The 24,533-nt window shown below is 32.2% G+C and overlaps 1 pseudogene; it reads right to left on the minus strand.

Moving 5' to 3' along the window:
* Window positions 1–15,749: 15,749 nt before the first annotated feature.
* Window positions 15,750–24,533, minus strand: LOC127712822 (uncharacterized; annotated as a pseudogene).

Consider the following 24,533-nt stretch of genomic DNA (forward strand, 5'->3'; position numbering starts at 1 on the left):
GTTCACGCGTATTTCGAACATTTAGGTCCTCCGTAACTCCTCTAATAGGCGTTGCGGAACATATTGACTATATACCTTTTGTTCCTCTATTGATAAGCTTTCGAATGACGTATAAAGTATATCTGTAATTAGAGGCTGAAGGGTCACAGCAGTCCATTCCATTATTCAAAATATCCATTCCATTATTCAAATTGGCAATTTCTTAATGTTCACGCGTATTTAAATGGGCACTGCGGCACAATTCATGCCCATTAAAGGGGTTACGGAGGACCTAAATGCCAAAATACGCGTCAACATTAAACATTAGCCAATTTTGAATAATTTGAAAAACCCGTTTAATGGGCATTGCGGCACATATTGATTATAACCATTTTGTTTCTCTATCGATAAGCTTTCGAATGGTGTATAAGGTTTCTCTGTAATTAGGGGTTGAAGGGTCGCAGCAGTCCATTCCATTATTCAAAATAAGCTATTTCTTAATGTTCACGCGTATTTCGAACATTTAGGTCCTCCGTAACTCCTCTAATAGGCGTTGCGGAACATATTGACTATATACCTTTTGTTCCTCTATTGATAAGCTTTCGAATGACGTATAAAGTATATCTGTAATTAGAGGCTGAAGGGTCACAGCAGTCCATTCCATTATTCAAAATATCCATTCCATTATTCAAATTGGCAATTTCTTAATGTTCACGCGTATTTAAATGGGCACTGCGGCACAATTCATGCCCATGAAAGGGGTTACGGAGGACCTAAATGCCAAAATACGCGTCAACATTAAACATTAGCCAATTTTGAATAATTTGAAAAACCCCTTTAATGGGCATTGCGGCACATATTGATTATAACCATTTTGTTTCTCTATCGATAAGCTTTCGAATGGTGTATAAGGTTTCTCTGTAATTAGGGGTTGAAGGGTCGCAGCAGTCCATTCCATTATTCAAAATAAGCTATTTCTTAATGTTCACGCGTATTTCGAACATTTAGGTCCTCCGTAACTCCTCTAATAGGCGTTGCGGAACATATTGACTATATACCTTTTGTTCCTCTATTGATAAGCTTTCGAATGACGTATAAAGTATATCTGTAATTAGAGGCTGAAGGGTCACAGCAGTCCATTCCATTATTCAAAATATCCATTCCATTATTCAAATTGGCAATTTCTTAATGTTCACGCGTATTTAAATGGGCACTGCGGCACAATTCATGCCCATGAAAGGGGTTACGGAGGACCTAAATGCCAAAATACGCGTCAACATTAAACATTAGCCAATTTTGAATAATTTGAAAAACCCCTTTAATGGGCATTGCGGCACATATTGATTATAACCATTTTGTTTCTCTATCGATAAGCTTTCGAATGGTGTATAAGGTTTCTCTGTAATTAGGGGTTGAAGGGTCGCAGCAGTCCATTCCATTATTCAAAATAAGCTATTTCTTAATGTTCACGCGTATTTCGAACATTTAGGTCCTCCGTAACTCCTCTAATAGGCGTTGCGGAACATATTGACTATATACCTTTTGTTCCTCTATTGATAAGCTTTCGAATGACGTATAAAGTATATCTGTAATTAGAGGCTGAAGGGTCACAGCAGTCCATTCCATTATTCAAAATATCCATTCCATTATTCAAATTGGCAATTTCTTAATGTTCACGCGTATTTAAATGGGCACTGCGGCACAATTCATGCCCATTAAAGGGGTTACGGAGGACCTAAATGCCAAAATACGCGTCAACATTAAACATTAGCCAATTTTGAATAATTTGAAAAACCCGTTTAATGGGCATTGCGGCACATATTGATTATAACCATTTTGTTTCTCTATCGATAAGCTTTCGAATGGTGTATAAGGTTTCTCTGTAATTAGGGGTTGAAGGGTCGCAGCAGTCCATTCCATTATTCAAAATAAGCTATTTCTTAATGTTCACGCGTATTTCGAACATTTAGGTCCTCCGTAACTCCTCTTATAGGCGTTGCGGAACATATTGACTATATACCTTTTGTTCCTCTATCAATAAGCTTTCGAATGACGTATAAAGTATATCTGTAATTAGAGGCTGAAGGGTCACAGCAGTCCATTCCATTATTCAAAATATCCATTCCATTATTCAAATTGGCAATTTCTTAATGTTCACGCGTATTTAAATGGGCACTGCGGCACAATTCATGCCCATGAAAGGGGTTACGGAGGACCTAAATGCCAAAATACGCATCAACATTAAACATTAGCCAATTTTGAATAATTTGAAAAACCCCTTTAATGGGCATTGCGGCACATATTGATTATAACCATTTTGTTTCTCTATTGATAAGCTTTCGAATGGTGTATAAGGTTTCTCTGTAATTAGGGGATGAAGGGTCGCAGCAGTCCATTCCATTATTCAAAATAAGCTATTTCTTAATGTTCACGCGTATTTCGAACATTTAGGTCCTCCGTAACTCCTCTAATAGGCGTTGCGGAACATATTGACTATATACCTTTTGTTCCTCTATTGATAAGCTTTCGAATGACGTATAAAGTATATCTGTAATTAGAGGCTGAAGGGTCACAGCAGTCCATTCCATTATTCAAAATATCCATTCCATTATTCAAATTGGCAATTTCTTAATGTTCACGCGTATTTAAATGGGCACTGCGGCACAATTCATGCCCATGAAAGGGGTTACGGAGGACCTAAATGCCAAAATACGCGTCAACATTAAACATTAGCCAATTTTGAATAATTTGAAAAACCCCTTTAATGGGCATTGCGGCACATATTGATTATAACCATTTTGTTTCTCTATCGATAAGCTTTCGAATGGTGTATAAGGTTTCTCTGTAATTAGGGGTTGAAGGGTCGCAGCAGTCCATTCCATTATTCAAAATAAGCTATTTCTTAATGTTCACGCGTATTTCGAACATTTAGGTCCTCCGTAACTCCTCTAATAGGCGTTGCGGAACATATTGACTATATACCTTTTGTTCCTCTATTGATAAGCTTTCGAATGACGTATAAAGTATATCTGTAATTAGAGGCTGAAGGGTCACAGCAGTCCATTCCATTATTCAAAATATCCATTCCATTATTCAAATTGGCAATTTCTTAATGTTCACGCGTATTTAAATGGGCACTGCGGCACAATTCATGCCCATGAAAGGGGTTACGGAGGACCTAAATGCCAAAATACGCGTCAACATTAAACATTAGCCAATTTTGAATAATTTGAAAAACCCCTTTAATGGGCATTGCGGCACATATTGATTATAACCATTTTGTTTCTCTATCGATAAGCTTTCGAATGGTGTATAAGGTTTCTCTGTAATTAGGGGTTGAAGGGTCGCAGCAGTCCATTCCATTATTCAAAATAAGCTATTTCTTAATGTTCACGCGTATTTCGAACATTTAGGTCCTCCGTAACTCCTCTAATAGGCGTTGCGGAACATATTGACTATATACCTTTTGTTCCTCTATTGATAAGCTTTCGAATGACGTATAAAGTATATCTGTAATTAGAGGCTGAAGGGTCACAGCAGTCCATTCCATTATTCAAAATATCCATTCCATTATTCAAATTGGCAATTTCTTAATGTTCACGCGTATTTAAATGGGCACTGCGGCACAATCAACAAGTTAAATCTATAATCAGGGGATGAAGAATAGCAAAAGTCCAGTGAAAATTAAAAAAAATACAATGTATAGTATTTTAATTTTTATATATGTTTTGGTATTCAGGTCGTCCATACATTAAAACAAGGAATTTCTGTTAAAAATAGTTAGGGAAACCCACTAGTTTATCCTCCGAAACTAAATAAATGAAAAAAGATAAAAACTTCAAAGAGTGTTTTGATTTTCTTTTCTTATATTAATTTGAATATTTGTTAGTTAACACCAAAATGACGAATTCAGAATTACGGGATAAAGTGTCACAGTAAAAAAATAAATTTTCTATTTCATTAATCACTTTTCAACTGGAATAGTGAAATATGAACTATTTCATTATTCATTATTAAAGGTTGAATAATGAATAATGAACTATTTCATTATTCATTATTGAATTTTGAATAATGAAAAATGAATAATAGACGTACTTCAGCGCGGTAAATATGACAGATACAAAGAACATTTAAATGGCATTTTTAAGCCACTCATTGATATATATTGAAAAGCATAAATAATCATTGATGAAAGATTTAAGCAAAAAATTACAGGTGAGCGATTCAGGCTCTTGAGAGCCTCTTCTTTGATATTTCCGAAAACTAGTGAACCGATTGACACGAGCCAAATTGCATAACAACTGATTAAACAATCATAGTCTTTTTATTTTAAGTAATTAACAATTGTAAAGACTAGTGTTAAATATATATAATCAAATGTTTTGTTCTTATTTACAATGATTAAAAGGACAAATATTTTGTATGCCCTACCTAGGGGCATTATGTTTTTCAATCTGTGCGTCCGTTCGTTCGTCCGTTCGTTCGTTCGTCCGTCTGTTCGTTCGTCCGTCTGTCCCGCTTCAGGTTAAAGTTTTTGGTCTAGGTAGTTTTTGATGAAGTTGAAGTCCAATCAACTTGAAACTTAGTACACATGTTTCCTATGATATGATCTTTCTAATTTTAATGCCAAATAAGAGTTTTGATCCTAATTTCACGGTCCACTGAACATAGAAAATGATAGTGCGAGTGGGCAGATTAAAGTTTTTGGTCAAGTTAGTTTTTGATGAAGTTGAAGTCCAATCAATTTGACACTTAGTACACATGTTCCCTATGATATGATCGTTCTAATTTTAATGCCACATTAGAGTTTTGATCCCAATTTCACGGTTCACTGAACATACAAAATGATAGTGCGAGTGGGGCATCCGTGTACTATGGACACATTCTTGTTTGTTTTTGTTTTTTTCTCTTCCGATAAAGTTATTTGCCATAGATGCACGACTTTGATGTGCGTCAACTATCAAGTTAGAAAAATATGAGTAAATTCATCAATACTATAAAACATAATGCTTGCTACTTGCTCCATAGTTATTACGAATTGCGATTATATAAAATTGAAAAAATCATGTGGAGTCCTTGTGGTTTATCAAATAAAATTGAGAATGGAAATGGGGAATGTGTTAAAGAGACAACAACCCGACCAAAGAGCATAACGGCCTTATTTGAACAACCCACTAGTTTTCAACAAGTTTGATAGCTGTTTACAGAGGCTTCATACGGTACTTATTATTTGTGTTTTAACAAAAAGTAAATGAATTTTAAAAAATCATTTATCCAACTTTAATCAAATGAAGTTGCATTTTCAAATATATAAACGAGACAAAAATTTCAAAAAATGTTCAACTGTTTTTAGTACATTATATATAAAAAATTACCAGAAAGCTCACTTTTGTCATGATTTTATAATTATAATTGCTTATTTATTTGTATTACATGAAACCATAATGTCGGCAATAATTAAATTTGATATTCTATACTCAAAAGCCTTAATATACGAATAATTCCCGAAACTTAAGTTGAACTGTCCTATTATTTTCAGACTCGTATGTGTTAATTAAGAGCAAAAGATATAATTTTGTCAGAAAAAAAATGATGATTCGTACAAATTTAAATAGCTTAGAAAATGTTCTTTTACCAAATGATGTGAAAATTATAACATTTGTAATACTTAATACTTCATAATCTATTTCTTAAACGACTTCTCGTCCTAAATATGCATGAAATATTAGCCACTGTATGTTAAGCAACCAACAATCAATCAATCAAATATTGCACATAAAATGAAATAATCAAATTTTATCCATCACCTGGTGTCTGTCGTCTGTTTGTACAGTTAACATACTGAATACGTTTTGTCCAGAAATACATTCCTTAAACGAGTTCAAGTATGTAAATTAATTCATTTTTTTCGGGACACACATGTTTCTTTACTTCAAAGAACCCCTACCATTTTCTATGTTTTATCATTAAATTAACCGATGTATGCTTTAGATTAAAACTATAATAGATGTTGGATTAAAAAAAAAAATTTAAAAACAATAATAAATTCCTAATGTATGGTAAACATATCTTATGTCTGGTTATTTTCTTATGCAAATAGGCACGTGCCTATACATTGTCCATTTACTCATTTATTTGTGATTCTTTTTCTATAAAATTTGGAATTTATGGATTAAATATCAATCTGTACCATAATATGATTTTTTTTTACATGTTACAGCACTCCTTCTAGTCTTTAGTGGCATATTATAAGTCCTATTAAGGAGTCCTTAGCAGTGTTTAGACGCACCCTTAAGATCTCCTTATTATTATATTTAATCAAAAATGGATAAATTTGATCAACATTGTAAAATGTTTTTGTGACGTATTAGTATATATATATAATATTGTTTTTCACTAAATCACACTTAAACACTAAAAAAATCAGTTTAAGGATGTAGTTAGGTGAGGTTTTGGAATTTGTGTCAGATGTTCGGACTCCTTGGTTCTTTACCATACTATACAAGGTAAAATATTTTGCCCCATAACACCCATTTATCTTTTCATATAAGACTTAATAGCTCATAAAAGGTCATTTGCCAAAATTTAAGCAGATTCTTGATTTTTTTTCTTTTGATTTGAGACCCAAATAATACCAATGCAAATATAAGGTAAAAGTCCGAGTTAGCATTTTCCCGCCATATTTTAAAAATCAAATATCTCGAAAAGGAGCTCCATGACCTATCAATATTTTTAGCTTATTTTGTTCCCTAACTAATGATCTTCCGACTTATAGTATCAATTTTGAATTCTTGATTTTTTTAATTTCACCTAAGTACATCCTTAAAATGCAAAGAATGCCTTCTTTCTTATTCACATTTTCTTTGAAAAACCCGGACCGTTTGTTAAAAAACCTGGACGTTGTAAATGTTGCTATCGAAAAAACACTGTCAATGTAAAATGCTGAATTTTAACTAAATTTGAAGGAAATTGGTCGTAGTTTTTGCTTAAAATATGAAAAGTATACAGAATAGGATGAGCAGTCATGAATAAAACTATTATACTTGCGAAATAGCGGCAAATCGATATGATCTCATGTAATATCACTCGAAAAAACCTGATCTACAAAAAAGTGGACAGATTCACTCGAAAAAAAAACACTATCTCAGCCGGATACTATACCTACCGTGGGAAGGTTTAAAAGTGCTTTAAAATGTGCCTGTTCAAACTAATGAACCTCGTAGGTTGTCCTATACGATAAATTGATATGTTTTGTTATGACTTGTATCAGGAGAATTTGAAGTTGATGACAGATTTAAGACAGTTTGTTCAGTTTGTTCACAAACTTTGGTCGATTTAGAGCTAAACATATTATTTTGCTGATTTCAAGAAGAAGAAAAAAATCCGGTAATACGTTGTATTCGATGCTGAATACCATGAATGAACAAAACAGGATGAAATTAAGGCTAAGGAAAGTGGAACATATACTTTTCTGTGTGGAAAAACAGCCCTTAAGATTTGCCTATTTTCACAAATTCAAAACATCTTTATCGTTAAACAACATTGCATCAACAAATTCACTGTAAGCAACAGTAACCTATCAAGCAGATCAGGATAGATAACTGTCGTGATTAATAACATATTTTTTTGATTCCCTGTTGATAGATAAAAAAGTATAAGCAATGTTTTGCCTTAATATATACCGACTAGTTTGCCTTGTGGTAGCGTGCTCGATTAGATAGCAGAACAGTCGTTGGTTTGATTGGCAGCCATGTCAAAGCAAAGACTTAACATTGGTATTTGCTGCTTCCCCTCTGATCACTCGGCAATGGCAGTTATAGCAAAAACTGGAACATTGTGAAATATGACATTAAAAATCCAGCCTAGCATTTTTGGTTACCTGCAACGCAGGACTTATAATAATGCATCATATACATGTTCATGTCTTAATATGCATGTACTATTTGCCACTGGACGTAAAACAGCAACCAATCCATGTAACCTAACTGTTTATTTCATTTACATTAGTGTTTAGTCTAACCGGATATCGTTTTGTGTAGTATCTGTGTTAATACGAAGATTATACCAGAAAGTTCTCAGTCTAAATCTGCCTTTATTGATTAAGGGAGCCATTTCTAAAAGCCCGATTGGAGGGTTTAGCGCTCACAAAATGTTTAATCCTGCCTCATTCTTTCTGTGCTGGCTCACTTCAGGAGTCAGTAATTCGATTGTTGTCGTTAGTTCCTGTACGTTATATTATTTTTTTGCTAAGTGCTTTGTTGTACATCAGCCAGTTGTATTTCTCGTTTTTGTTGTATCACATTTTGTCATGTCAGAACATGTCATAGTTGACTATACGATATGGGTGTTGCCCATTGTTGACGGTCGTACGTTGACAAATAGTTGCTTACATCCACGTCTCTCGAGGATAGTTGTCTCAATAGCTTTCATAGGACATGTCTTTATCTTTATATAGGAAGCGCAAACCGGTTTTCTCGATTGTGACATACCGGAATGAGACTTATCACCGAATTCGTACTTACCATGAGTAACACGACGGGTGCTTCAAATGGAGCAGCTTCGGTTTTTCTATGCAGTGTTCTGTCTTATCGTCGTCTTTCTTTATTTTGCCATGGCATTGTTAGTTACTGTCGAATCACAGGTTTTGAATGTCCCTTGGTATCTTCCGCTTTTCAAGGCCTTGATTGCATTTAACAGGAATCTCTCTCCTTGATTTTTTCTTTGACATAGGAAGCGCGACCCATTTTTCTCGATTGTTACATACCGGAATGAGACTAATCACTAAATTCGCACTTACCATGAGTAACACGATGGGTGCCACTACTAGAGCAGGATCTGCTTTCCCTTCTGGAGCAACTGGTACCAACTCCAGTTTTAGTTGGTTTCGTATTGCTCAGCTTTGGTTTTTCCATGCAGTGTTCCGTCTTAAAATGCTGGATACTGATATCTATGGTATTCATTGACTTAACAAAAAATGTCTTTTAGATATCTGCGCAATTGTCGTTATAAATTTTGTGTGCATGTCACAACCGCAAAATCTTTTTTTCAATGTTCATAAAACCGAGTCCTGATAGTTTATTAACATTTGATGTAGAAAGAGTATGATTTTATTTGAAATAAAGCTAAACTGGTAATATTTTTTAAAATATGCTTGATAAAGAAATATAGGAATACAATACTAACTGCATTACATGTCAATATGATTAAAACAACTCCTGTGTTCAAGCTTTGCCTACCAGGATCTGACAACTCCCCGTTTTACTATATGTTCTAGTGATTTTTACATCAGTCAATGAAATTTCAGCTTTCAAGTTTTTGAAGGTGTGTATTTATCCGACAAAACCAGAGAATCCTGAAAGGTCTTAAAAACAGACAGTAGAGTGGAGCGGTTTTAGTTTATTGATTAGACGTATAATTCAATGGTAATTGGCGATTGATGAGAAATAAATTTGGGTTATCTCCCGATTGCCGGAAAACAAATCTTAATTAGAAATTTACTCAAGAGGGTCTGGATAGTGGTCCTTTATTTCTTTATTTTTTATTTTTTTAAGAACATTTCTCTATTAATTTTCACCATCATTCTCTATTCTTTATAGTTATGCAACTAAATATTCTCTATTCTTAATTTTTTTGCCTAGTATTTTTCTCTATTCATTTTATGCCCTGTATTCTGCCTTCTATATGCCCATTATTCTTTGTTCTGTAATACCCATCCAGACCCTCATACACATGCACGAGTCTTTCTTTAAGAATGTAAATCCAGCTATATTTGATATACTATACTTAATTGATACGAAAAAGGATGTTTTTGAATTTAAATATTTCGTTTTTATTTTGCATTTATACTTGAACATTAAATGAATGAAATATTTGAATATATCTGTCCATATTTACGTATGATTAAAATAGACTAAATGACATATTGTAAATATCGTCATCAATTTTTTTCTCATTTCTCTCTTCAAGGCTGAGAACTACGATGCATGTTCAGTCAGTGTCCATATTTTATCTGTAAAACATACTATTTTGACTTTTAACTTACACAGCTGTGCAAAATAAATGATTTATTTTTCATTTATTATGTGTTTCACGTTAGCATCTGCATTTGAACATTATAAACAGGTAAGACCTATTTGATCAATTTTTTTTAAATATTTGATATAATTATAATCTATAAGCATCTGTATAAATAACATTTAGAAACCTTTAAGACTAAATTCTTATAATGGATATACATTTGAATTTTTTTCCTCACATAAATGTGTTTATTAGTTTAAATATACAGAATATTCATGTTTCTATGCACATGTATATGCACATGTATACATGTGTATATTAAAACGTTTAATCCCGCTGCAAATGATTGCACCTGTCCTAAGTCAGGAATCTGATTACAGTAGTTGTCGTCTGTTTATGTAGTTCATACGTATTTCTCGTTTTTCGTTTTTATATAGATTAGACCGTTGGTTTTTCCGTTTGAATGGTTTTACACTAGTAATTTTTTGGGGCCCTTTATAGCTTGCTGTTCAATGCTCCGTGTTGAAGGCCGTACCTTGACCTATAATGGTTTACTTTTATAAGTTGTAACTTGGATGGAGAGTTGTCTCATTGGCATTCATACCACATCTTCCTATATCTATGTACCAGTATCGAAAAATAGCAAACTAAGTGGAGAAAAAAACCACAGTTCGTGTAACGATATGCAAAGATTCGCAGGTTTTTTTTGTTTTTTTTTTTGGTATACTATTTTTATATTGTAGCGGATAAACCCGCATTTGAACAGTACTTTCAATTTAAAAGTAAAACAAGCTGAAGTACACTATTTTACTTGATTTATTGAGGCTGACTAGTAAAACATACAAGAAATACACGTGGTTGATATTTGAGGGTCAACAGGTATTCAGAACGCAATTTAAAAAAAAAACCACGCCAACCTTAATTAAGTTATACATTTTTCTCTCAATCATTAGAAATTATGAAACATATTTGTCAATTATCAGTCATGCAGTTTTTATTTAGTTTCATGCTGTTATTCCTAGCAGGGTAAAGTTTTGAAAAAATGAAAACAACACGTTTTAAACCATTTGTTAAGCAAATTGGCTAACTTTACCTAAAACCTTCAAAAATAATGTAGGAACATATATATTGGTTTTGGCCTCATTCATTAACAAATGTTTTAAAAATTTTATTGCATGGACATTTTCAAGCTGAACAGAAACTTGAATACACTAGAAGGATTATTTTTACACACAATAAACACGTAAAACTTAGAATTAAGACTTATTCTTAAATTATTGTGTTGTTGATTAGATATGAACATTGTTCCTTATTGGAAAGAAATTTTATGATCGATGCCTAAATCCATTGTATTGCAATGGAAATTGGAATTGCAGACAAAAAAAAAATGCTGTACACGATAGCAATCGGGAACACAGATTGTTTTGTATCTGCCGTAGTGATAACTGGTAACAAGATGTGAAAAATATAGTACAGTGTAATTTTAGTGTATATCAATTGTTCATATGGCATGATGTAGAAAGATTTATAATTCAAAGCTCTTTAACCATGTTAACGGAACATTAAAGAAATATTTGCTATAAATCATGTTATTGCAAGGACAAGTAAATATTTCCCACACATACATGGAGTCACAAACATACAGTACATTATTTTCAACTATAAGAAAAATTTTGGACACTTTTTACTAACGCCAAATAATGTAGTCGAGTCCAATCGGAGATATTAAGTCTAGTGTTTATTTTCTAAAACAATGTAAAAGTGGAACATTATTTTAAAATAACAAATCAAATATTGGCAAATAAATCGTTTATTTATTTCGAAATGTTTAGTTCTCAATGCTCGTCATCTTTGTACTTTATTTGGCCTTTTAACCTTTTTGATTCGAGCGTCTTTAATGAGTTTAATTTTAATACCGACAAAACTCTTACCAAATGTACACTTGTCTCCGAGGGTACATGTATCATCAGCTCAGTACTCAGTACTTTGGTATTGACATGATTTATAACTAACCTTTCTTAAAATTGTCTGCTTGTAGATTTAAAAATTATTAAGAAACTTAAGTTTCAACTCCCTCAAGCAAAGTCGACCTTGTATGGATTTGTCTATCATTTCTTGGTCCTTTTTTATCGTAAAGCTCCTCAACTATTTAGGTTCTTATACATCCTTGGATCCGCTATTTCTAAACAGGTGCACTAAAACGATTATGAAGTGCCCACTGCAAACAAGTATGTTTAAGTGACCTATGTGACGTGTGAAGTAATAGCATTAACGGTACCAATTTTCCTGCAACAGATGCGCATTTCGACGATTAATGTCTCTTTAGTGATCCTGGATGCCAAAATATTTGAAATTCCAAAATTTATTCAAAAATTGAAGAGAAGCTAATTAACACAAAATTTATTTAAATCCTATATTGATTAGTTTATTGAGCATCACTAAAGAGACATTTATTGTCGAAATGCGCATTTGGGGCAGACTAATTGGTACCGTTATTGTTATCACTGTCGATTGCTATCACTGCTTGTACCTTTTAACAATCAGTTGATTATTGATTTACTCTCAAAATCGTAATGCGTAATTCGTGAAAGAAGCCAGAAATAAAAGATGGACGACATCGAACTGTTATTATTCTTTTGCAATAGTTTTTCGCCAATATTTAATTTTTGTCGCCACAATTCAATTATTTTTCGCAAAGTGCAGAAACCCTGCTTGTATAAAGTTCAATAAACACTCCTATACTCTAAAACCAATTGACGAAGATACAGAGAAAGAACACAATTAATATATATAATGTATGTACTAGTTATGCTTTAAAAGGCGAAGGATACCAAAGGAACATTCAAACTTATACGTAGAAAATAAACTGACAACGTCATTGCTAAAAAAAAAAACAAACAGAAAAACAACAGTACACAGAGTGGTGGAATTGTTAGTAATTTACATCATGTATAGAATACTGTTCAAAATTCAAAACACAGTAGAAACAAAAGGCCAAACATGTAAATAAACTCGCGTTTTGAAAGTCATTTATTTGAATGGGATGCATTATACTAAAACCTTGAACTGACTACGATAAAGCACATAATTATAATTCATCAGTCTGTACCCTGAACTTTTTTAACCATCGAATTTAGTTTTTAAGTCTTTCGGAGTACTGTCAGAAATTAGCGCTTGTTTTGTTGTAGTTACTGTGTTATTTAAATGTGATTGTGCATCATCTTAAAGTTGAAATAACAGTCAATTCTGTTCAGTTCAGAAGGACACATTTCACTTCATTTTTAACAGAAATTTCGATCCTTTTATCTCAATGAAATAAACATATATCCCCTATCTTGCATAAACATCTCTAATTTCAGATGCAAGGATAATTTTCCTTACCATAGTGTCTTCTTTAAATGGTTCCTGTTTGTAATGAAGCTATTGCAGAAACTATTCATAACTTCAAATTGAAAAATCTTTCATATGTTTAAAAAAAAAATAGGTTACACAAACTATTATAAAGCGTAAGACCATTTTAAAATATCATAATCAATTTTATATTTCCACCAGTATTCACTCAAGGCAAAAATATTTGTAAATCCAGAATTTGTTAAAAATGAAAGAGCTTATATAAAAAAAGTATAGGGAATCAGAGCTTTGTATGAGGGAGATACACTCTAAAAATTGTGTTTAGAGCCTATTTATTAAACACTTTCCTAAACACATTTATGAAACCGATTTTTGACATGTTATAAATCTAAACATGTTTAATATTTAATGTGCTAACAGCCTAAACATGTCATGCTTGAAAGTGCTTAGTCTGTTAACATGTTTAGCTGTAAAGTGTTTAGAGTGGAAACATGTTTAGCTGTAACGTGTTCAAACTGGAAACATATTTAGCTGAGAAGTGCTTAGACAGGAAACATGTTTAGCTGTGAAGTGTGTTATCTGGAAACATGTTTAGCTGTGAAGTGTTTTGCCTGGAAACATGTTTAGATGTGAAGTGTTTTGCCTGGAAACATGTTTAGATGTGAAGTGTTTTGAATGTAAACATGTTTATATCATAAAGGGTTGTGAAGAAACATATTTGTCCTTTTCAGTGCGAGAAGCCATTTTCTCTAAATATTTGTGCTTTTTTCCCATTCTTGATCGTTGTGAGAAAATTATTTCTCCTCATCAGTGAAATATCTGTTCTCGGCACATGATTGGTCGAAATTTAATTATGACGTCAGATTTTCTATGTTTCCTATCAGGGCGTCACATATAAAGAACACAACTTTCTGCAAATCTTTGAAAAGGAAGGAGAAAAATCATAAGAGAAATAGATTCCACCACTATAACTTGTGTTTTACGATATTTCTCCACTCTGAACAGTTAAATTTTAATTATTTAAAAAGCTCATCAAGCCTCACGCTTTAGATATGAAAATTAAACTATCTCAAGTGGAGAAATATCTTAAAACACTTGTTGCAGTGTTGAAATCTATAGAATTCATAAGGCCTAAATTGAGCTTATTTTCCAGAAACATAGACTGTAAAATGTTTATTAATAGATAGCTCTCATTAAAACGGATTTCATACCATCACGAAAAGGAGCCCTTGTACCAAATCAAGACAATAGAATTTCCATATCAAATTGAATGTGACCAATACCTTTTCAATCTTAATCAGTGATTCTTAGTTCAATTCACGTCATCTGACTATTGCATTTTTTCTTTATTTCAAATATTTATAAAATAGCAAATGTCGTGTTCAAGAACTTCTTAAAATGAAATTATCATAAAACTAAATCTAGCTTTAAAAACAAAATTACAACGTATAAAACAAAGGAATTTATGTGATCATTTATTTCCAGTTAATCATTGAACAATCAAACAAATTTAGAACAAGGTACATATACATTATATTATTATTGACCACTTGAAAAATATAATAAACTGCAAGTATAGTCAACATATTTATTCTTACTAGTAAATAAGAACAATTTGCATTTATAACAAATAAGTTGCTCTCCTACTTGATTTGAAATCTTTCATTTACATAAATTCAATTGAAACATAATTTATTTGTTAAATACTCCTTAAAATGCTTTTCAAAATCTAAAGCATTTTATGAATCAATGAAAAATTGCTGTATTTAATCAATAATTGAAACAAACAGCATTCCTTGTGTATGAAAATACAACTGTCATGCAATTCATCATAAATTGCCATGACCGAAACTTTTTTAAACCTAGTCTGCATCAAACAGACTAATAGACCAAAACATATACATACTAACGTAGCCTACAGGGCATAATAATAAGCCATTTGCACACTCAAATGTACAACTCCATAATATATAACAAAAATCACTTTTTGTTTGCTACATTTGTTACAATTTTAAGCATGCACAATCAAATTATGAGTATAGTTTTGATAATAAGAAGAGCATTTCTTTTAATGTTTACATGGAAATTTACTACAGCTATTGGGATAGAATTAGACATATTCTACTTATTGTTTTCCCAATTTATACACAATATTATATACAACATTTACAAATAATCAAGAAGATTTTCAATGAGACAACTGGAATAAATGCCAACAATTAAAGGTCCAGGAATAAGAAAAACCAAAGTGAAAATCTTATAGTGTAAAACTTAAAACTATTTTATGGTCATCATTAATAGAATCAAAAATTCAAAAAAGCTTTGGTTAAAGGGATGGCAAGTTACTTGTACAACCCCTGATAAATTTGCTGGATATTCAGTTGGTGACTCTAAATAGCAAAATGTCACTTTAGACAAAGCCAGGTATCTAATATTGCTTACAAACACTTTACTATAGATTTATCAGGATTAATATAAGGTAGTTACTCCTCATATAAAATTTATTAGCCTTATCATTTAGAATAAAATGCTGAATAAACCCAAGCAGCTGGTATTGCTTTGGGTATGATAAGTCCCATACATAGTAGCAATACAATAAACAGTTGACACCAGTTAGTACATTGTCTCCTACTTCTACTTGTACTCCATCCCCTACAACAAAACAATTTGACACTGTCCTATTTTCATTTTGCAGGACAATAAGTCTTGGAGCTTCTTCTTTTTTAGTATTCACCTGCTGATGAGAAGTCTGAAATATAGAAGAAAATTGATACGAAATAAGTAGAATTACAATTAAAATCTAAGTATGCGAACTACAACACCAAAAAGAAAAAGCATGATTTAAGATGCAGATAACAACGTTAAGACAAAGTGGTATAAAAGCATAAAATTACTGATGAATCAATTGATATATATTTTTTAATATATCAACTTCTTTTCAAGCTTAATATTATTCATTTGTTCAATGAAATATATATTGATAATTTAAAAACCAACTACACCATGTACACTTCAGATTCTTACCTGGCAACGTGTTATTAATGGCTTCAGTGCTTTAGATTTGCCACTGTTTTTTATCTCCTCTTGTAGCATTTCAAGACAGATAATGATTTCCTCTGCACTTCTCTCATCAATCTAGAATAAAATAATACATGTATATAAAATTATAAGAATAGCAAAACCTTTTCTAACTATTGAATTAAACAAGCATCATTCTATCTAATTTGAGGTACAAAAAACAAAAATGAGCATGATGTTCTGTTAAGAATACACCAACTTGTAATTCAAACTATACACAAACAGGTAGTATGTGTCTGCAGATAAGAAAAATTCATACATGTAACATGATTGTCAAGCTTCTGAACAAGTACAACCTCTTTCTATTTCTTTATTACTTGTAAACAAGATGACTTAAACAATTTAAAGTTCACTCAACATACTGAAATAAAGAACTATGCCGTGAGCGCATGATACCACCATAGCTTTTTTAAAAGTTCCATAACGCCTCAATGTCATATCAGAGAGTTGTTACTTTGCTTTGTGTAATTTGCATGTATATGTACAGATACTGTTTCCCTAAATAGTAACCAGCTAGAAAATCTTTGCCTACCCACTTTTTTTTTCACCAAGTTAGAGTAAATACATGTATTATTTTTTGGCCTAGAAATATGAGAAATAATAATTTCTTACCTTAGTTGCATCAAATATTTTATCCAGCTTGGACAACACATGATCCCAGTTAGATGTCATTTCTTTCTTATCGACAGTTGATCTCATTAAGAAGAATTCCTTTTCAATCTGAAAAAAACCCATCACTCTACTATACTACTTTCTATTTTAACATACTACTTGAAAAGGTTAATTTGGTGATACATTGATATCTTAATTTATAAATAATTCTATTGATTCAAGTTATAAAGTTTAACCACAAATAAAATAGGGTTTACCCAACTTAAGTGGGGAAAAAATTTAAGAGAATCAGTGTTCTCCCAAGTATTTTTTGGGGTAGATTCAAGATGTGCATTGAACAGAATAAGCACTTGGCATTTTGTCATAGTTCAATCCTATTCGTGATAACCAGTAATGCATTAAGGTATTTCATTAAAAACAGACTTACATAAACAACTTTACTAAGAATAGGAAACTGTAGACAGATTTCCTTAATCCCAGTTGGTCTCTATCACAGCCCTTCTTTCTTTAAAGGTTAATCACTGAGCTTTATATATGAGAGCCTTGTCCTGTTCTTTTGTTGCTTTTTTGAGCTGATCTTTCAATGTTAAAAGAGCTTCCTCTGCTTTCATTTCTGACAAGTTTGGAATAATCGATATTATTTAATATGAACATTTGATAATAAAATTACTAGACTAACGACAGTACCAGTGCACTGAAAGATTCTTAAATATTTTTTATCTCCATTGATACACAAGAATAATGTTGTCATATCCAAATCTATATGGTTATTATAAGAATCAGAAATTTTTTTTTGTAAATGTTAAGTGAATTTAAGTTGGTAAAAACATTTCAGAATAGTCTGTCTAGATGTATTCCTTATCTTTAATACATTGAGTGTTCATTTTGTTTACAAGGTAATGCACTGCACATGATATTTTGAAATCATAAACATTCTTACCATTTAAATCAACATATTCTTTGTGTGTCTTTGATGTTTTGGCTCTTGGTTCACTATCATTTGGTGTTTTACTACGTATATTCCATTTCCATCTTATGTTTCTAATCTTTTGAGACAACTTCTTGTTAAAATATCCCTACAAAGATCAAAAGTTAGACCAAATAAAAGAAAATTGTACAGGTAGTCAGATCTAATAAAAATAAAAAGGATTTAATCATAAGTTCAGAACCACAATTTCATGCAATATTGACAGAGGATGCCATTGCAATCTTCTTATTTTTTATTCCCCACATAAGATAGTAGAGGGGCATTATGTTTTTGGTCTGTGCGTCGATTCATCCGACCGTCCATTTGTCCCGCTTTAGGTTAAAAGTTTTTGATCAAAGTAGTTTTTTAAAAATCAACTTGAAACTGAATACACATGTTTCCTACGATATGATCTTTCTAATTATTCAAATTACCTTATTTTATTTGTTGGAAAGTTTAGGCTTAGGGTTTAAATAGAACTGACTTGTGCAAAATGACTATTTACATGATTAATGATTCTTTTTTTTTAAAACATGTAAAAACCCTACCAACAACATGAACAAGACCAATGAATATCTATTGCCTGTGAAATTAAAAGTTAAATACCTATGCATGAAATTATCAATTAACATACTATGATGTATCTACCCATTTCAAATGAGTATATGTGTATAGAATACATACCCATGGTTCTTTCATTGATTTATGGCCTATGCATGGATACCGCTTACACATCATTCTACCAAAATCTTGGTAACTGCCTCTCAAAATCATACCACCAACTGAATGTACATGGTATGCTGTTTCTTCAATGAACTTATCCCACTCTTTTTCAATTGTACCATTTTTCAGAAGAAGTTTTATGGATGAAGAATAAGGCGGCGCATATAATTCTAGTGGTTTTGATATTTGACATGTTGAAGGAACCTCAACAGTTTCTCTGTATGGGATGATTTTGGTTGTGACTCTTCAATCTGGATAGTACTAGACTCAGACGATCCATGGTCCAAAACAATAATGGTTTCACATTCTTCATTCGGGATTTCTGCGATCTCTGACGAAATAGGCTGCAACATACATGTATACTGTGAATCATTCGGTCTTTTTAAAGTTGGTAGTTTTTCTTCTTCGTCGCTAAAAATCTGTTGCTGGAGTAAGCGTTTTTTTTTTTAACCTGGACCTTAAAGCAAAGATACATTTGCATCATGTTTTTTTTCAAATCAATTTTTTTTTATGAAAGTACGCAATAATATTTTTTGTGTCATGCATCTAACTGGGCTGTCAGTAAACAAGTACCTATTGTTGCCATTAGATGAAATTGGCAACATGCTTTTGTAAATTATTTTAGAGCTTTCTTAAATAAATTCTGTAGAAAAACCAACAAGTCCTACCTGTAATTTGATTGCAGTGTAAAATGCTACTCCATGATAGATTTAGAATGAATATTCAGGCATGGTTTTTATCAGTGAGGATGGGGAGTGTCAAATTTAATTTATTTACATAATTATTCTGCTCACTCAAAAGAGTTTTTCCTCATCCAATGAAATGATTTTACCATAAATATTTCTAGCCAATTACTTACACTTGTGTTCATTTCGCAAAATTGCTTATATAATTTGCATTTTTCATGTTCTGTTATCTTAGCCACTATTTTAAAGTTAGTGGTTCACATATATAATAATTATGTACATGATATATGCATGTTATGTGTGAGCCATGGCTCTGTGTTGAAGACCGTACTTTGACCTATAATGTTACTTTTACAAATTTTGACTTGGATGGAGAGTTGTCTCATTGGCACTCATACCACATCTTCTTTTATCTATGTGTATATATTAATAGTCCAGATATTGTATACATTGTTTTAGTTATAAAATAAGTGTACCTTTCTGTGTATGTACATGTGCAATAGAATATTATATATACCTAAATATAATATAGGTTGGTCTATGAGGCGAATTAAATTAACATACATGTATAATAACCACACATTTGACTAATATTGAAAGAAAAATGTAATGTCCTGGATCCAAAATTACTAAAATGGTTGCAGTCTTTAAAAGAACATACCTGTTCTGATTCACTTCTGCTCTTGGAATCACATGCATGTCCTATCAGTTTCTTTCATTTGCTTTATCAATGTAATTATCTTTCTTGCTGGTCCAATTTTGCCAGGAAGCATTGACAAAATGTCCTTTTCCTCCAGATTTATTAAAGTAAAACCATCAACTTCCTTATCTAAATAATATATATATATATATATATTATATTTATAATTAAGATCCATTTATTACATCGGTGATCCGTTTATTTGGCAATCGCCAATGGCAGTCAGCAGGGTTTAAGAACATTTGTTGTTCGACCTGTTAGTCAAATGCGTTTTGTTAAAATATTCTTTTTCACTTTTTTGGTCTTTTGGAAAATGTTGTTTGTGCTGTATTTAGACCCCTCTAACAAGAAATTTGTTTTGCATGCACACGTATAAAAATTGCGGTTTTTATCCAACGCAATCATAGGTTTGAACTATGTTTTCAATTTAGACTTATTTATATATATATATATATACATTCTTATGATCCTATTTACAAAAAATTCACCAGTTTATATCTAGGTACATCTTTACTGTTATTGCTGGATTATGCCTGTCAAGACCAACAAAAGTCTGTATTGTACAACATAACATGAATTTTCCCATCCAAGTAATGGTATTTTTGAGGCCACTTGTATTTCAAATGTCTAGCCGAAATCACTACTGGTTGGTTAGTTTTAGTGCATGCAAATGTGTTAAAATGTCTATCAAATTCTTCAATTTCAAGCTTTACTATGCTGAAGTACTTGGCTTCCTCTGTAACGATCATAGTTTGTATAAATCCAAATTTTGGCTCATCATTCATCAGCTCATGTAACAAAACACTCCCAACATAATACCCTATATCTTTGATATTTATGTATGATGTTTCTAAAACCTGAGGTTGAATTGTATGTTCTTGCAGTTGAATGTACTGTCTTGCAGAGTCGCTAATTTCCATATTATCAACTGTAGGTCCATTTTGTACAATATCCCCTTTATACAGATATACATCAGACATAGCATGCTTTGCTTCAAGACGAGTACACCAGTGGTTTCTAGCAGGTCCGAACAACTTTATTTGCATTGGAAAATGAGTGAAATAGTGTAATTTTGGTGTAAAACTCACACCTGGAAACAATTCACAAAACATGTGATTGTGAGTAGAAATCAGCTGTTTCAAAGCCTCAGCAGATGAAACAGGAAAAATAATGAGCAAAGTTATCTGCAAAAGTCTAATGAAGTTTTCCCAAATCTTATCATCCCTTTCAACTTTACTTCCTATCATGTATGGCAGTAACAACATGATATTTTTTGTCTCAATTGTCGTCATAGGAAAAGTGTTCTTAATATCCAGAGCCCTTCTTTCTAGTTCTTGAGGTTTATCAGCTCTTTCTGTATCATTATAGTGGAAATTTCTTATAACAGTGTTTAAAAATTTCAATGAAAAGTATTTCTTTTCATCAATAAAGTTGGTAAGCATTAACTGAAGTTCCCTTTTAACTATGCCCTCAAAAAGAACATGCATAGGATCATGCAGTATACATTTGGTAACATCAAATTCTGGAACACTACACAAAATACTTCGAGATGTAATGCCATACATTTTGGACTAATATGTTTTAGTCTTCCCTGAGTTCTTCTATTGAGATGTTCTGTCATATTCCTTAAGGTAAACTCATCACCATGTCTACTTTTTTTTATTTTAGAATGAGATATGTCACATATTCTACATGGTTTTTCTGCAAACCCACTCCTTCTTTGAAGCCTCCTAATACTGTGCAGCTGGGGTATCTGCGAGTGCATAGTATAAAACTCCATGGTGTGGTTTAAGTTCATTTTTGATCATTAAGTTATGTCCCTGGTGCAATATGGTCATACTTTCAATAAAATTTTCTAGCAATACAGACATACCAAATTTTCTTAGGTATTTAGCAGTTGTTATTGCCAGCAGGTGAGAAGAAATCGATACTCTGGTAATATATTTAACAAATTCCAATAAAAGGCTGATAGTATGTTTTTGTCTTGTGCGAGCCTATTGGATTTACTATTTCAAAATCATCATGGTAGATGCTTAAAAGTAGCAAATTTTCCTTGATTTGATGATAGGGCTGATGATAAAATGTTCCATCAAATATGTCGGAGTATTCAAAATCTGAATTTCTGTCTGCATTTAAAGATTCTTGTACTTCAGGCATATTTAAAAGTTCTGTTAACTGTTCAATAAATGGAACATTATACCCTAGTGCATCTTGTTTAGTGAATCTATATTTTCCTTTATCCATTTTAAGCACTGATATTTCACCAAGTTTAACAGGTTATGGTTTAATATAGCCAAGATTTTCCTTAAAAAATTTCTCCTGCAAACATTCTGTTTCTAATTCCAAAAAACAGTCATCACAAAATACTTCTTCAAAGTTAACTTCTTTTAATGAATCAACGGGTAAGCATGCTGTTAGCTTTGTTTGTATTATGGCGTTGTGATCTTTTATTAACAATTTAAAATTTTTGTAGAATCAATAATTTCATTTATAGCTGATTGTGTCAAGTTATGTTGTGATCTAAGCTTAAGAATATATTGAGCATCGCTGATTTTCCTTGCAAGATTGCTGTCATTTTGAGCTAACTCAATGTCATTATCAGTTTCATAGTTAATAGCAAGGTCATCGTCGGACAAATGGGTTGCTTCTTCATCTCGGAAGTGCTTTCGAAAACAATGTACTCGAAATGACACTGGATTTGCAAATGATGCACCACATCCTGGTGCACTACAGTGTACAATAAAATTAGGTGCATTACGGTGCCGTCTCACTAAATGTTGTATTAGCATGTCTCTGCTGTTGCAGAAAAATGGGCACATACAGCAGTTTTTCATTTTGCATGCACATGCGGTCAGCGACCTACAACATATAAATTGCTATTAATGATTCATGTGGTTACTTTGCAAATTTAACATTAAATACTAGCAAAAACAAACACACATTGAAAAGCGACTAGTTGAGTATTCCTGCTTGTTTTTCTTTAGTCTTACAAGAACTGTGTCTACGTATTACCTTTGTATAAATTTTGATATTTAATTTTCGGTCAAGTAGAAGAAAAAAGTTATTGGTGGAGACGTCGACTAAACTTGGTATTTGCAGATAAGTTTTATATCCTACTTCTTCCAAACTATTACAATTACATGTACAATGCTCATAACAGAAGAATTCAGTCAGTCACTCATCTTACTATAAAACCTGACATCATAAGCACCAAGATATTGACAAATCACTTATCTTATGATACCGAAATGATATAGTTAGCAACAAGATCACAACAGAATATCATCTGCAGATACTGTACATGTATAACAGTGGTCATGTATGTAAAGAAGGTTTTTTTTTAATTTCAAATGTTTTACTTGGTTGTGTTTTCAATGACACGTCCCTATGTATTCCCTTAATTACGTCAGCTTACTTGGTTGTGTTTTCAATGACTAGACCCTACGTGTTCCCTTAATTACGTCAGCTTACTTGGTTGTGTTTTCAATGACTAGTCCCTACGTATTCCCTTAATTAGGTCAGCAAATAAAATTTCTTAATATTTATACTGTGGATTATTGTATAAATCTATTTACTCATTTTCATGTTGCAGTATGTTTAATCTTGCATTCAATGGCGAATGCTGGTTACCACTAGATTTCTTGTATTCAAAAGATACTTGTATTATTTAATTATTCAAGTGCAAATGTATCAGGCAATGTTTGAGGGATGGAATGACCTTTTTTTGGGACGACAGGACTGAACATTTATTTTCAGGAATTCAGGAATCAATGATTATTTTTTTTGAATTTGGGATTCAACGTTTATTTTACCAGGAATTTGGGAAGGTACCCCTTCCAATCCCCCCCCCCCCCCCCCAAAAAAATTGGCACATACAGAATTGGACAGGATTATTGTTTGAATATGCCTGATTTGCCTCCAGTGCATGATATTCAATGGTTCTATATATATCTAAGACCCAAGTATAAAGTCATTCAATATGGTGCTCATTAAAACATACTTACATGTGCAATATAAAATATATTAATTTGTCTGTTGCATGTCTATCACTTTCATGCTTGTTTCTCCATGTTCATAAATTTCATTGTTTTGTACATACTTCAGGCAATGGGTTTGCTTGTTCACAATGATGTGTTATGAGTATTGACTTTGAACTTTGAGAGACAATTAAAAAGTTAAATATTTTGTAATTACTTTTATAACATAGACACTGTATAGTCAGTGACAGTAGCTTTTTACTAATTATCTTTGTATCAATAGGTCCCATTCCTTTTCTTAAAAATAAAAAGCTTGAAATGATGAAGTTACCTTTAAATACACCTGAATTATCTTTACTTACTCCTTTCGATAGCATCCACTCTACCACCTCATCAACAGATTTGTTCTCTATAAGGCAAACTGTAAATATAAAGGCCGCCAT

Source organism: Mytilus californianus, unplaced genomic scaffold, assembly GCF_021869535.1.
Source record: "Mytilus californianus isolate M0D057914Y unplaced genomic scaffold, xbMytCali1.0.p SCAF_8, whole genome shotgun sequence".
Taxonomy (NCBI): Eukaryota; Metazoa; Mollusca; class Bivalvia; order Mytilida; family Mytilidae; genus Mytilus; species Mytilus californianus.